The 13,384-nt window shown below is 40.8% G+C and overlaps 1 pseudogene; it reads right to left on the bottom strand.

The window, feature by feature from the left end:
• The window catches only part of LOC101995767, a 14,438-nt pseudogene extending 1,587 nt beyond the window's left edge, over nt 1-12,851 (bottom strand).
• Nucleotides 12,852-13,384: the final 533 nt, after the last annotated feature.

Genomic DNA, 13,384 nt, shown 5'->3' with positions numbered 1-13,384 from the left:
TTACCACATTGATTACACTCATAGGGTTTCTCTCCAGGATGTGTTCTTTTATGTACTTGAAGATTATTGTGACATGCAAAGGCTTTACCACATTGATTATATTCATAGGTTTTCTCTCCGCTATGTGTTCTTTTATATGTTTGGAGATGACTGTGATGTGCAAAGGTTTTACCACCGTGATTGCATTCAGAAAGTTTCTCTCCAATATGACTTCTTTCATGCCTGCAAGGATAATGGGTACATGTAAAAGTTTTATGACTTGCACTGTCGTAAAGTATCTTTATATCTGTATCAGTTAATTTTACAATTGGTCTAATTTTAAAGAGTAATCAGGTCATAAGCTGTTATGACTTTGTTTACACTTATGTTGTTCCCCTTCAGTAAGGAATGTTTTATATATTTGAAGATGCCAGTGATGGTAAGAGCCTTTACTACCTGGCTCCCATTTATGGTATCTTTTATCTCTATGAGATTGTTCACATATTTGAAGAGAACTGGGAGAATTCACACCTTAAAACCACTTACTTCATTTGATAAATTTTCCTATATTGTGAGTCATACTACATTTTCAAAGTGAACCAGAACAAACAGAAGTATTTACATATTTTTAGCAGTCATAGGGCGTCTCTTCAGTATGGATTGGTTGATGTATCCCCCCAATAAAGCAGGAAAATTAATTACTTGTAAACTTGAATCACATTCAACAAGTTTACTCAGCATGGGGACCTATATATATTCTAATTATTCTGAGACAGAGAGAGGTACATGGCTTTTATTCATATCCTATGCTCATATGGCTTATATCCATAGTAACATATACTATACTTATTAATGGAAGAATAACAAAAAGATTCTACATTGAACTTAGAGTTTGCCTTTCTCTTCCTCATAAACATATGGTACATGGATTATGGTTTCTCTACAACTCCCCTCAACCCCCCCCCCCTTAAATAATGATGCTAACTACCTGTCTCACTAAACTTAGCAAAGTAGAAACAACTATATGAGTAACAATAGCTTTACTATGGACTACTTGCTTATTAGAAGCTTTTGAACATATACTTATCACTTATCCAACATGTATACATATTATAATATAAGTGATATGAAACTATATGGATTGGCATAGCTCTGATTGAAATATGAATAAAGTGGTGATATCTGTAAAGGCATTGATTTCTTGTCTTCCTTCTTAAAACAATGACTTGCAAACACAATTCACTTACCTGCCCTTGAAGAACATGGCTTTGCGAGAATTTAATGATTATCAATGAACTTTATGCTGTGATTATTTATGTTGCTGCTTTTCTTTAAAACTTCCAGATACAATAAAATATCTTCGCAGGCACATTTGTATCAGCTTGTACATGAAAATTACCTTTCATATCTCCGAGAACTGTGACAATGTCCTTCAATATTATGACTTTCCCATTTGTAGCCTAAAATATAGTACCAGGAAATGTATGACATATTATTGGAAATTGTGTAAAATTTAAGTTACAATCTTTAGTGTTCCTTAGAACCATGCCTTATTCATCCACCTCATTCTTCTTCATTTCAATTAAAATTACAGAAGAGCATTGATAACCAAGGAACAGTTGTCCCCTTATTTTAAAACATGAAGGAAAATTCGCAGTCTTACCTATAGCAGTGAGGTTCATGTAGGTCTCCAGCATCACATCTTTGTAGAGATTTTTCTGGGAAGGATCCAGCAAAGCCCACTCTTCCCCAGTGAAGTCAACATGCAAGTCATCATAAGTCACTGTATCCTAAAATATGCCATACATGTATACAACAAAAACCATGATATTGACAACACTGTAAATGTATACTTCTTTAACAATATAGTCATATAATTCTGGTGTTTCCAACAGACATTATAATATAATCATCAAGTCACTTTAGAAGGAAAATGGATAGGTTTACCCTTATCATTTCTTAATGCTTAGAATGGGATATCACCTTGCAAAAGACATGCCTATTAACAGACATAGAGAAACAAGCCAGCAGATCAATAGTATTGAGTATACCCCAGAGAAAGTGTATGAACAATTACTAACAAAAACAAAAAAAAAAACCCAATACCATTAATCCCAGAACTCAGAAGGCAGAGGCAGGTGTATCTGCCTCTGAGTTGAATGGTAGCCTATGCAATCAGTTCCAGGACAGCAAGAAGTAAATATTAAGAACCAATCTCCCCTGCAAAAATAAATCAAGAAAGATCAAAAGAACTCAGGGTTTTTACTGAAGCTCCTACACAGAGTTATGCATTCAATCCTGTTCTGTTTTTATCTTTCAGAAATCTGAAGTGTTCCAGTTCAAACTATAACTTTAGCAAATCTTACTAGTAGGGACTGCATATTTAAACAGTTACAAATTGACAGATTAAAAACATGAGTGATGTAAATGTTGATCATAAATAATCAACATAGGCCAGGAGAAACGGCTCAGCAGGTAAGAGCTTTTGCTGATCTTGCATATAGGTGGGCTCAATTGCCAGAACTTACATGGGAGATCACAATTATCCATTATTTCAAGTTCAGGGAATCTAAGACCATCTTTCGACTACTGTGAGGATCAGTCACACATGTGGCACATAACCATGCGTACAGGCCAAAGAATCATATTCATTTAAAAAAATTAAAATAAACACAACAAGCAGAAAGAATGTCAAACACCAGTAACCCAATGACTCAGAAGGCCTAGGCAGTATTAATGTCATGAATACTGCCATTCTGGGGAAGAGAATGATACCCTCTGCCAAATTTCAAAATTCAAGTTTTTAAAAAAAAGCACAAATAAGAGAACATGTTTGACATGTACAAAAACCTACACTCTAGGCCCATCACCCAATACTTTATGTAAAACAAAGAATATAAGCTGGGCAGTGGTGGTACACGTCTTTAATCCCACACTCAGGAGGCAGAGGCAGGTGGATCTCTGTGAGTTCGAGGCTAGCCTGGTCTACAAGAGCTAGTCCCAGGACAATCTCCAAAGTTACAGAGAAACCCTGTCTTAAAATCTCCCATCCCCTCCCCCCGCCAAAAAAAAAGGAATATTGGCCAACTTTTAATCTCAGCATTTAAAGCAAGAGTCAGTTTGAGACCAACCTGGTCTACAGAACAACTTTCATTAGAGACAGGGCTACTCAGACGTACCTTGTCTTCAGAAACAAAAATAAAAACAACAAAATTCTTAAAAAATCAGGTGATCTAAAGGTGGGTAACAGTCATATGGCTAGGGCAGGCTGTGTGGCTGCTGGCAGTGAGCCCAGAATTTATCCCAACTGCCAACTGCTTGCACTGGCTTTGTGGAACCCATTCTCTTTGAAGAGATACCTTGTTCAGCCTAGATATAGTGGGGAGGGCCTCAAAACAATGTGCCTTACCCTCTCTGAGGAGTGGATGGAGGGGTAAGGGGGAGAAGGTGGAGGGAGCAGAAGGGGAAGGAGTGGGAACTGAGATTAGCATATAAAATGAGAAAAGATTGTTTCTTTTAAGAAAATAAATAAAATAAGGAAAGCAAAAGGGCTTACCACTGAATAGCAATTGCTTCAACTGTATCTAATGAGATGTAGTGATATCATACAGTAGTGATACTGTGACAGCAAAAGGAAGCTAGCTGATTAGTCTGAACCCCACCACAGTAGAAACAAAGAACAGGAAATGGGATGAGGATATAGACACTCAAATCCCATCACCATTGAGGAATTCCACTCAGAAAGGTTCTTCCTACTAAAGGTTCCACAAGCACCCCAAAGAAGGTCATCAAGGAGAGACACATGTTCAAATACATTACCCTATCTGAGAGCTTTTCACTCAGTTGACTAGATTCAGACACAGGTCAATATAGGGTCAGGGTTATCCATGAAGAAAATGCATGTAGTCATTTCAATGATCCTTGTAATCTGCAACCACCTATGCACTGTGCAAATGTCCAGAGTCTCTTTTGACATTAAAGACATTCTCTTGACTGTAATCTTGTAAAATCAGAAGGTAAGTTAAATGTTTCCAACATCCAATGGCACAGAATACCAATTCCTGTTCCAAAGGAAAGGAACTGAGACATCATGAGTGAAGGTTGGGCGTGAAGAAAGACAGAAACCCAGAAGGACAACCATTAAATCCGGTAGTAGCTCTGTATCAGACACGTGAAACTTCAGTTTCAAAGGGCTTAGATGCCTCTATTATCACAACTATTCATACAACTCTCTTTGGTTACTTCTACTCCATATATATAGTTCTTCAAGTAAAATGTCTCATAGCTTAAATATCTCAACATCTTATGGGCTCAAAATACAGGCGTCATCCACACAGCATCATGAAATAAACTCTCATAGTCTCCTCACAGGAGCTCTGGCTCTACCAAACACAGATGCCTACTAAATAAACTACTGCTGAACTAAATTACCAGACTAAGAATGCATGGCTTTAAAGTTTGCATCTTTCTTCTTTCTAGAACCAGAACAATATTAATGATTCTCCCAAATTCAGTTTCTAAGTTATGATGGACCCTGATAGGACTAGAGTTGCAGCAGGCTTTGTAAGAAGTTGCTTCCTGGGACTAGGAATTACTTTGCTAGACCTTCCATTGACTAACAGCATAGAAGGATGGGTTCTCACCCTTAAGACACCTTGCCAGGCTTCCAATGTAGAGGAAGAGCATTCTATTTAATGGTGATAATCTCCCTGAAAATTCCTGCCTATACTTGGCACGTGACTGCCATCTGAATCCACCTAATTCTGTTTTTCTCTACAACCCACAGACTTTTCGTTTATTTATGACCCACTTGTGCTTTTTTTAAAATATTGTAATTATGAATGACTCATCAGTAATAGTCACCCAAGAGAGTCAATATTCCATCTAAAAAATCAGCCCATTATTTTCTAATTTTGCCTTACTGAATTTTTGGGAGGCAAAGGAACAATAATAAAGGCTAGGGGCCAAAATATCACACAAATGACCTCTAGAGGTATTTATCATGGAGTCTATTTGCCACTGAAATTCTACGATCTGGACTTTCACTTACTGTCATTATGCTCAACACTTCCATCTTCCAGGTCCTTCAAGCGCAGGTGATTAAGCTATGTGTAGAGCTTTTTATGGGTTTTGCCATTCAAAGTCCCAATATATTCCAGTCTTTGAAAAGATAACATTCCTAGGTTCTGCCCAACAACAAAATCACTTTTGGTGTGCCAGTTTTGGTCTAACTTGTTTCTCTGTTGTTGTGATTAAATTCTCTAACCATAGCATTTCAGGTGATGAATGGGTTTATTTGCTTGATTCTGGCAGATCACAATCCATCATTGTAAGGGCTTAGGATAAAAATTCAAGATAACAACTAAAGGCAAAAACCACAAGGAATCTTTTTTTTTTGAAGAAGAAGATTTTTCTTTTTCCTCTTCCCCTATTCATGAAGAATCTTTACTCCTAGCCTTCTCTCTTACTTGGTCATTGTTTTCTGCTCAGCTAGCTCTCTTATCCAGCCCAGACCAACTTTATTGGGAATACTGCACCCTCTGTGGAAGGACTTTCACACATCAATTGTCAATCAACAAACTCTTTCAAAGAAATAGCAACCAGCCATTCTGAAGGGTGTACATCTTCAATTGATGTTCCCACAGATAACTGTAGGCTCTCACATGTTAACAGCTGGAGGTAACAAGACAGAGACAATGATATATGAGAAGGTTTTAAAACCCCCAAACCAAGGTATCAACCACATCAATATCTTAAATAGTAAAATCAGAAACTTGATGATAGTAATGACTGGAAAAAACAGAAATGCCAAGAAAGAAGAGGGAACAAGCCTCTAAGATCAAGAAGAGACAGCTAAAACTGTTTCTCCACAGAAAGTCTCCAAACCAACAAACACAAAGAACTCACAACATAATAAAGCAATATTTCAGGAAATAAAAATAGGTGAAGGTCCATCATTTTCCAGAGAAACAATATTATCAGATTATAGCCACGAAAAAGAAAATTTACAGAACATAGAAGGTAGCACTGATAAAAGGAAACACAAAGACAAACCTACAAATTTAACATAGTCCCTTAAACAAGAACTACAAAATTGTAACCAAAGTCAAAGAAGTCACTGATGACCACTCACCCTGTGTGTTATAAGAGGTTGCTTGTTTGTTTCCTGGCCGACTGGCAGCTCAGACCCAAAATAATCACACAGAAACTATAGTATTTTAAAAGCTGCTTGGCCAATGACTCTAGCATATTTCTGGCTAACTCATCTTAAATCAACCCATCTCTATTAGTCTGTGTATTACCATGAGGCTGTGGCTTACCGGGTAAAGTTCTGGCATCTGTCTCTAGCAGGACTACATGGCTTCTCTCTAACTCTGCCTTCTTTCCTCCAGCATTCAGTTTTAGTTTTCCCTGCATAGCTCTATTCTGCCCTGCTATAAGCCTACAAAGAAGTTTCTTTATTAACCGATGGTATTCACAGCATACAGAGGGGCATCCTACATCATCTCCCCTTTTCTGTTTTTTCTTTAAAAAAAAGACATTTTACAACACATGTGCACTAGAGTTCTCTCCTTTGCAACTAATAGAACATGAGATGGGTGAGGAGGTCTGGCACACCAAAATTGGAAGGAATTCACTTGAAACCTTCTGACAATTCTGTACTGTAGAAAATAATTTTGAATACTAAAACTATCTCATTCTCTTTTGATAAAGAAAAGGATGTCTGTTAGGATTGTTTAAAAACCATTTTGTTTACTATGATTGATGATTGGATATAAGTCTACATCAGAGTGAAGAAATGAAAAATTTTAAACCAAATGCAAGGTAACAGATTCTTAAAGAACTATTGAATGATCTGTATTATATACCTAAAGGAACTTGTTAATTGCTTTATAAGTCATAAGCACTTTTGAAAAGAAGTCTGGCCCCATTGTTATGTGTATGTTTATATGTGTGAAAGAGAATGATGTGTGTATAGGTGACACACCAAAGAGTCTGCCAGATCACCTGGATATGAAATAACACATAGCTATGAACCTCCCAACTTGGGTGTATAAGACTTTAAGACAATCCTGAAGCCATTTTTGACAATTCTGAATTCTCTCAGCCTCTGTGCCATAGTGCTTCCTCCCCTCCCCCTGGGAACCAAGGACCTAACAGCTACACTTGCACGTACTCAGTTCCTGAACAATTGCCCATATACGTATGTTTTGGTTCGGTCCCCTGGGAAACAGGGTCAAAATGACCTCTTACCTCATCTGATCTGGCAACAGCTCTCCAGCCAATTATTGGTAATAGCCCTTTCGAATAAGCCAATCAGAATAGTCAAAGAACAACCCCCCTTGCTTCTGTGGCCCCTTTAAAAGTAGACTGTACCCGCTATTCGGGGTCCCTTGGCTTCCTGAATGCTGGGGGACCCTGTCATGACAGAATTAATAAAATCCTCATGCTTTTGCATCGGCTGTGGTGTGTGAGGTGGTCTCTGGGGGCAACTCCTTCTCGGTGTTTGGATGCTAGAGTCCAACAGGTGTTAAACTCAGGTCAACCCCTAGAAAATTATTGTTGAGTGACATACGTAGCCCTCATAGTACTTTTTATTCAATAAACTAAAAGTGTTTCACAGATTAACAACAAAAACCTAAATAAAGATACTAAATAAATGACCTCTGGGACCCTGATGAATCAGTATTAAGACGTTGTACATGGAATTAGTGAGGCTGCCCACAGACCTATTCATGATGCCTCTAGGGCTACAACAGAACTACATCTGCAGCCTCGCCTTCCCCAGTCCATATCTCCTGTAGATTCCAAGATTGTCCCTACCTTCCCTTCCCTTCTCATCATCCAATGGGGACAGACAGAACCTAAGAGATGCTAGCACAAATGACAGCACCAGAGACGTTCTCTGAACACCCCACACCAACCAGGGCATGGCTTGTGCCTTCCTTACAACTCCCTACAGCAGAGGCAGAGGAGAATCCTGGAAAGAACCTGCAAGCTTCCTGCCACTAGTACTCCTGATTGCTAAGCCTTCCCAGAGTTCCTCATTGGCTAGGGTCACGCAGCTGGGCCTCAGAATATTACCAGCTCCCCTACTGGGTGATCAGAGATCAAATCACTTAGATAGCAGTCTTTCCAGCTCGGCCTTCCAGCCCAGTGGACAGGGCCCTGGTCTAGAAAGCATTTTAGTAGACATTCTTACACTGTCCTAGAGCACATTCTGTTCCTCATCCAAAGCACAAGGTCCTTTGTGTGCACATTCCATTACACAATCAGTGTGCAGTGCAGCTGATCCATTGCCTGGTAGTGGGGTAACCCTGCAGCCAAACATAGGTCATACGCACACAGTGGAAGTTGTTATTGTGAAACTGTTGTTACTATGTAACTGTTATTAAAGAAAAGCAGGCCATGTATTAGAAAATAATGAGGTCTCATGGTAGAACTTAGGGACAGGAAAGAGAAAGTGAATATGATGTAGCTACAATCCCAAAAACTTATTTTGAGAAGTTGAAACAGGCTTTCTGGCCATGTTCTCCAGAGACTAAGGATTTGTATTAGAGCACATCAAAGATTTCCCAAACCTTTTATCTCAGGGTGTATATCTAAAACCAGGAAAATAACAGTTCTGGTAGGCAGGATCACACATTTTACTCAGATCTATTTTGATTAAACTACAACTATAGCAATTTGGTTTCATGATAAGGTCAGTCCTCTATCCAGATTCTTCTTTTTTTTTTTTTTTTTGGTTTTTCAAGACAGGGATTCTCTGTAGCTTTGGTGCCTGTTCTGGAACTAGCTCTTGTAGACCAGGCTGGCCTCAAACTCCCAGAGATCCGCCTGCCTCTGCCTCCCGAGTGCTGAGATTAAAGGTGTGCGCCACCACTGCCTGGCTCAGATTCTTGATTGCCCTGGTCTGTGGACCCCAAGAAATGGCAAATCAGGACATGTATGGAGCATCTAAAATTGATTACCTAGTTCCACATCTCAATCTCAACTAATGTTGAAATAGGAAAGCTTTCACCCATTGGTCCTGCCTTTCCCTTTCTGTACTGTGACTCTACCAGCTTCAGGCTTGGTCTATGAACTTAATTCTTTTTTTTTTTTTTTTTTTCCGAGAAGGGGTTTCTCTGTAGTTTTTGGTGCCTGTCCTGGAACTAGCTTTTGTAGACCAGGCTGGCCTCGAACTCACAGAGATCCGCCCGAGTGCTGGGATTAAAGGCGTGCGCCACCACCCACCGGCTATGAACTTAATTCTTGCACAGATCCCTCTTCATTTTTAAGTCCCCACTAAAAGTCCGAGATATTGAAGGTCATTCATTAACTGGTCTGTTTTTTTCTTCTCACCGACCAGACAAGGCCCAGCCCTGAAGGAGTTGCAGGATTATCTAACCAGCACTGAGCAGCAGAGGCAGGATTAGGTGTTCAAAGCAATTCTTAATTACATAGCATCAGGCAAACCTCAATTACATAGCATAAGGCAGTGATATTGCAAGCACATAGTCTCCCATGGCAGGACGGCAGAGCCGCTCCCTCCCCTGGGAATCCACACTCAACAAAGCTCAAAGGGCAAGGGCCACTACCCAGGTCACCACAGGGACAAAAGGAACCTCAGTCTGGCTTATCAGCCATCCCTGTTCAAGCAGCTCTGACAACTCAGCCATTCTTCTCTTTCTGGTCTGGGGACAGTGGTTCCTACACTCATCAAGGCATGACTTGTGGTCCTTACATCAGAATAAGAGGAGACTCCTGGAAAAAACCTGTAAGCTACCTCTTACCGGTGCTCCTAGTTACCAAGCATTACCAGAGTCCCTCATTAGCTAGGACCACCCAGCTGGACTTCAGGACATTATCCCCTAATGAGTGAGCAGAGAGCAAAACCCCTCCCACGTTTGCCCTTCCACACTATGGGTGCATAAGAGCCTAATGTGAGAAATTTGTAATTGAGTAAAACCCTCCATTCTCCCAGAGCACTTCCTGTTCCTCCTCCAATGCACAGGGTTCTAGGTGAACACATTCCATTATACACTCAATGTCCAGTGTAGCAAACCCTTTACTTCATAGCTGGGAGGTCCTGCAACCAAACACAGGTCACATTCAAACAGTAATTGTTAAAAAGAGGCCATGGATTAGACCACAATGCAAGGTCTATGGGAGGGCTTGGAGGTAGGAAAGAGATAGTGGAAATAATGTAATAATAATCCCCAAAATTTCTATTAAAAAGTTAAAACAGGCTTGATGGCCAAGTGCTCCAGAGATGAAGAATTGTTTTAGAGCATACCAAGTACTACTTACACTATTTTTTCTTGGCGTATTCATCTTAAACCTGGAAAAACACAGTCATATCAGGCATGCCCATACCATTTTATCCTGTCCTTCTATTTCGCTTGAATTACTGTAATTACAGTAATTTGGTTTAAAGATTAGTTCAGTTTTTACATAGATTCTTGAATGTCTGGTCTGTGGACCCAAGAGATGGCCAGTCAGAATATATATTGATCACCTAAAATTGATTACCTCTCTACTCATTGCTAATGTCAACTACATTAGCGTTCGCCCTCCTTCCTGCCCCTCCCCTTCTCTGCTGTAACTACACCTGCTTTACAGTTGTCAGTGGACTCAGTTCTTACACAGGTCCCACCTCACTTGTAAATTCACAATAAAATCTAAAGAATTTAGAGGATACTCATTCATTGGTCTATATTTCCTTCCCACAGACCAGTCAAGGTCCAGCCTGGAAGGAGTTACAGGACTGTCTTCCCAGAACTAGTCAGAAGAGACAGGATTAGATGTTCAAAGCAATTCTCAATTACATAGTGTGAGGCAAGCCTGAGCTACAGGAGACATTGATATAGATCAGTGGTTCTCAACCTCCCTAATGCTGTGACCCTTTAATACAGCTCCTCATGATGTGGCTACCCCCACTAAAAAAATATTTCACTGCTACTTCATAACTATATTTTTTGCTACTGCTATGAATTATAATATAAATATTTGTACTTTCCAATGATCTTAGGCCAGTCCTCTGACAGGGTTATTTGATTCCCCGAAGGGAGCCATGACCTCCAAGGCTGGGAACTCCTGCCCTAAACTGATATAAATAAATATATAAATAAATAAACAGCACTTAAGAAAAAAATGGAACAAAATCCTTAAACTGGGAAACACTGAAAAGTAAAAACAAAAACGCAGTATGCATTTAAAGAAAATAAATGTTAAAAATGATACCAATAATTAAAGTTTTAAAATAATAAAAATAGGAAGAACACTTATCTATACTGACTATGAAACAGAATAGGTACTTCCCTGATAGAGAGAATGCCATTAATAAGAGACTGTGTGACTTTGTCTCATTTAAAATGCTAGTCACTGAGTGCCATAAGCGAACACATGAAGTTACAGCCAAGCGCCTGTTTCTCCAACCTCTCAGCTGACTTAACTGTGTCAACCAGGATTGCACACATCTGCATAGGAGAGCTCGCTAATTGAAAACTGAATACTTAGTAGTTCAAGGTATCCTTGCTAAACTGTACACCCATCAATTCTGTCATCTTCATTCACATAGACAGAATTAATGCAAGCGGGGAAATTACATAGAAAGTCATTCCTTCTCTGTAATGGAGACCCCTAAGTGCACCACCTTCAACTTCAGTCTGTGATGTAGCCATTGTCTGGTCTGTTTCCCCTGCAATGCGCACAGCACACTGTTCCTCCTCTTCTGGTCTGAAGGGAGAAGCCACGCTCCACACAGAAACCCTTTCCCTGTTCTGCAATGGGCAGTCCACTATGTGACTCAAACTGGTCATTTTGGAGCTCTGTGGTGAGGCAGACCTGTTATCCAAGGTTTAGGGTGTTTAGTCAGGAGGAGAACAAGAGCAATGCCTTGTGGGTCTACAGACAGGGTTCAAGTAATCTCAATCAAAATAGGAGATCTTGACTCAAAATTTCATTTCAAAAAGACTGGAGATGCCATGTTCTAGAATTAACCTACCTTTCTGGCACACCGGGACTTAGTGCAGGTTGGGACCCTGAAATGGTCACCTGAGCAGCATTTAGAGGCAGTTGTTTTTTTTTTTTTTATGCTGGTTGAAAACGAGGGTGAGGGTTGTCTCCTTTGTTATGGGAATGTAGCTGGCTAATCCTGGAGGACAAACACTTGCATCTCATCATGCTAATCTCTAACAAGTATGATTAGCATACCACTAACCTTTGTGGTATTTGGGATGCAGCTCTCCCTTACCTAAATTCTACTTTGTGACTTAACGTTTCCTCAGAACTGGTGAGTCCTTTATTACCACCAATTCTACTTTTCTACATCACAGTTTAGCGGTGGAGTTCTACTCTACATAGGAGATACTGTTTACAAGCTTCATAGAATTACCTCCAGACGCCTCCTAAACCTAAATGTTAAATCTTAAAAGTGCCGAACTTCTGGAAGATACTAAAGGGACCAGGGCTGAGTTTCCCAAATGTGTTCCACTGCGACAACACAAGCCCTAAGGCATTTGACAGTGACGTCAACAACAGGGATCTCTCAAAACGCAGTCCCGTTCCCGATGCTCTGCGTAGATGCAGCCAACGAAATGAAGTTCCTCGAAGGCTGCCAGCCAACCCCGGGAATTGCAAAGACCATACAGGATTTGCAGGAGCACGCAGACCATGCTGGAGTATGCAGGACCAGCAGGAACACGCTGGGCCATCCTGGCTCCCAACCGGCCAGGGGTGCACGCACCACACGGACTCCCTCGGCTCAACTAGTCGCTCCTCCCAGTCTGGGGATAGCAGCCTGAAACTCACCAAGTCGTGGTTTTCCAGCTTGCCCATGCGCTCTGCTCAGCTCCCAGCCACTCACAGCACAGGAAAAAACCACTGGCGTCAGCTTCTCTTCAAAACCAAGCCTGAAGCTGGCGGCCGGAAGGACCCTCACAACTTCTGACTGGCAGGTCACCTGGAGGGTCTGATTGGCTAGTGAAACCTGAGTGACAAGAGCACCTGCCATAGGGCTCTACTGTGCTTGGAGACACAGCACATTGGTTCCTGACCCTGCCTTCCACCCCAAAGACCTTTTCTAGATCAGCAGAGATAGGCATTTCAATAGCATCTGCCCCAGGCTCCAGTAGCAGTATCTGCTAACTTCCTGCACTCCATAGGCACGCCCGTCTTCCTCCAGGACATAATGTGGCTAGGCAGCTTGTACAGTCCACTACATATGTGGGGTGGCGTCATTCCCTGACACACAAGTAGAAGGGTACGCAGAATGCTGACAACTAAGGGCACAAAAGGAGAGGTTTGTTAAGTGGCTTCACACTGAGGTCAGGTGAACTGAAGGTCACAGGGACTTCAGACAACCAGGAAAGAAAAACAGGAACTAGATCACTAGCGAGATAATAGGTCTTTCCGTCACCAG

The sequence above is a fragment of the Microtus ochrogaster genome, linkage group LG3 (genome assembly GCF_000317375.1).
Source record: "Microtus ochrogaster isolate Prairie Vole_2 linkage group LG3, MicOch1.0, whole genome shotgun sequence".
In the NCBI taxonomy this organism is placed as follows: Eukaryota; Metazoa; Chordata; class Mammalia; order Rodentia; family Cricetidae; genus Microtus; species Microtus ochrogaster.
Note: the sequence above shows the minus strand (reverse complement) of the source record. Positions and strands in the feature narration are given on the sequence as shown.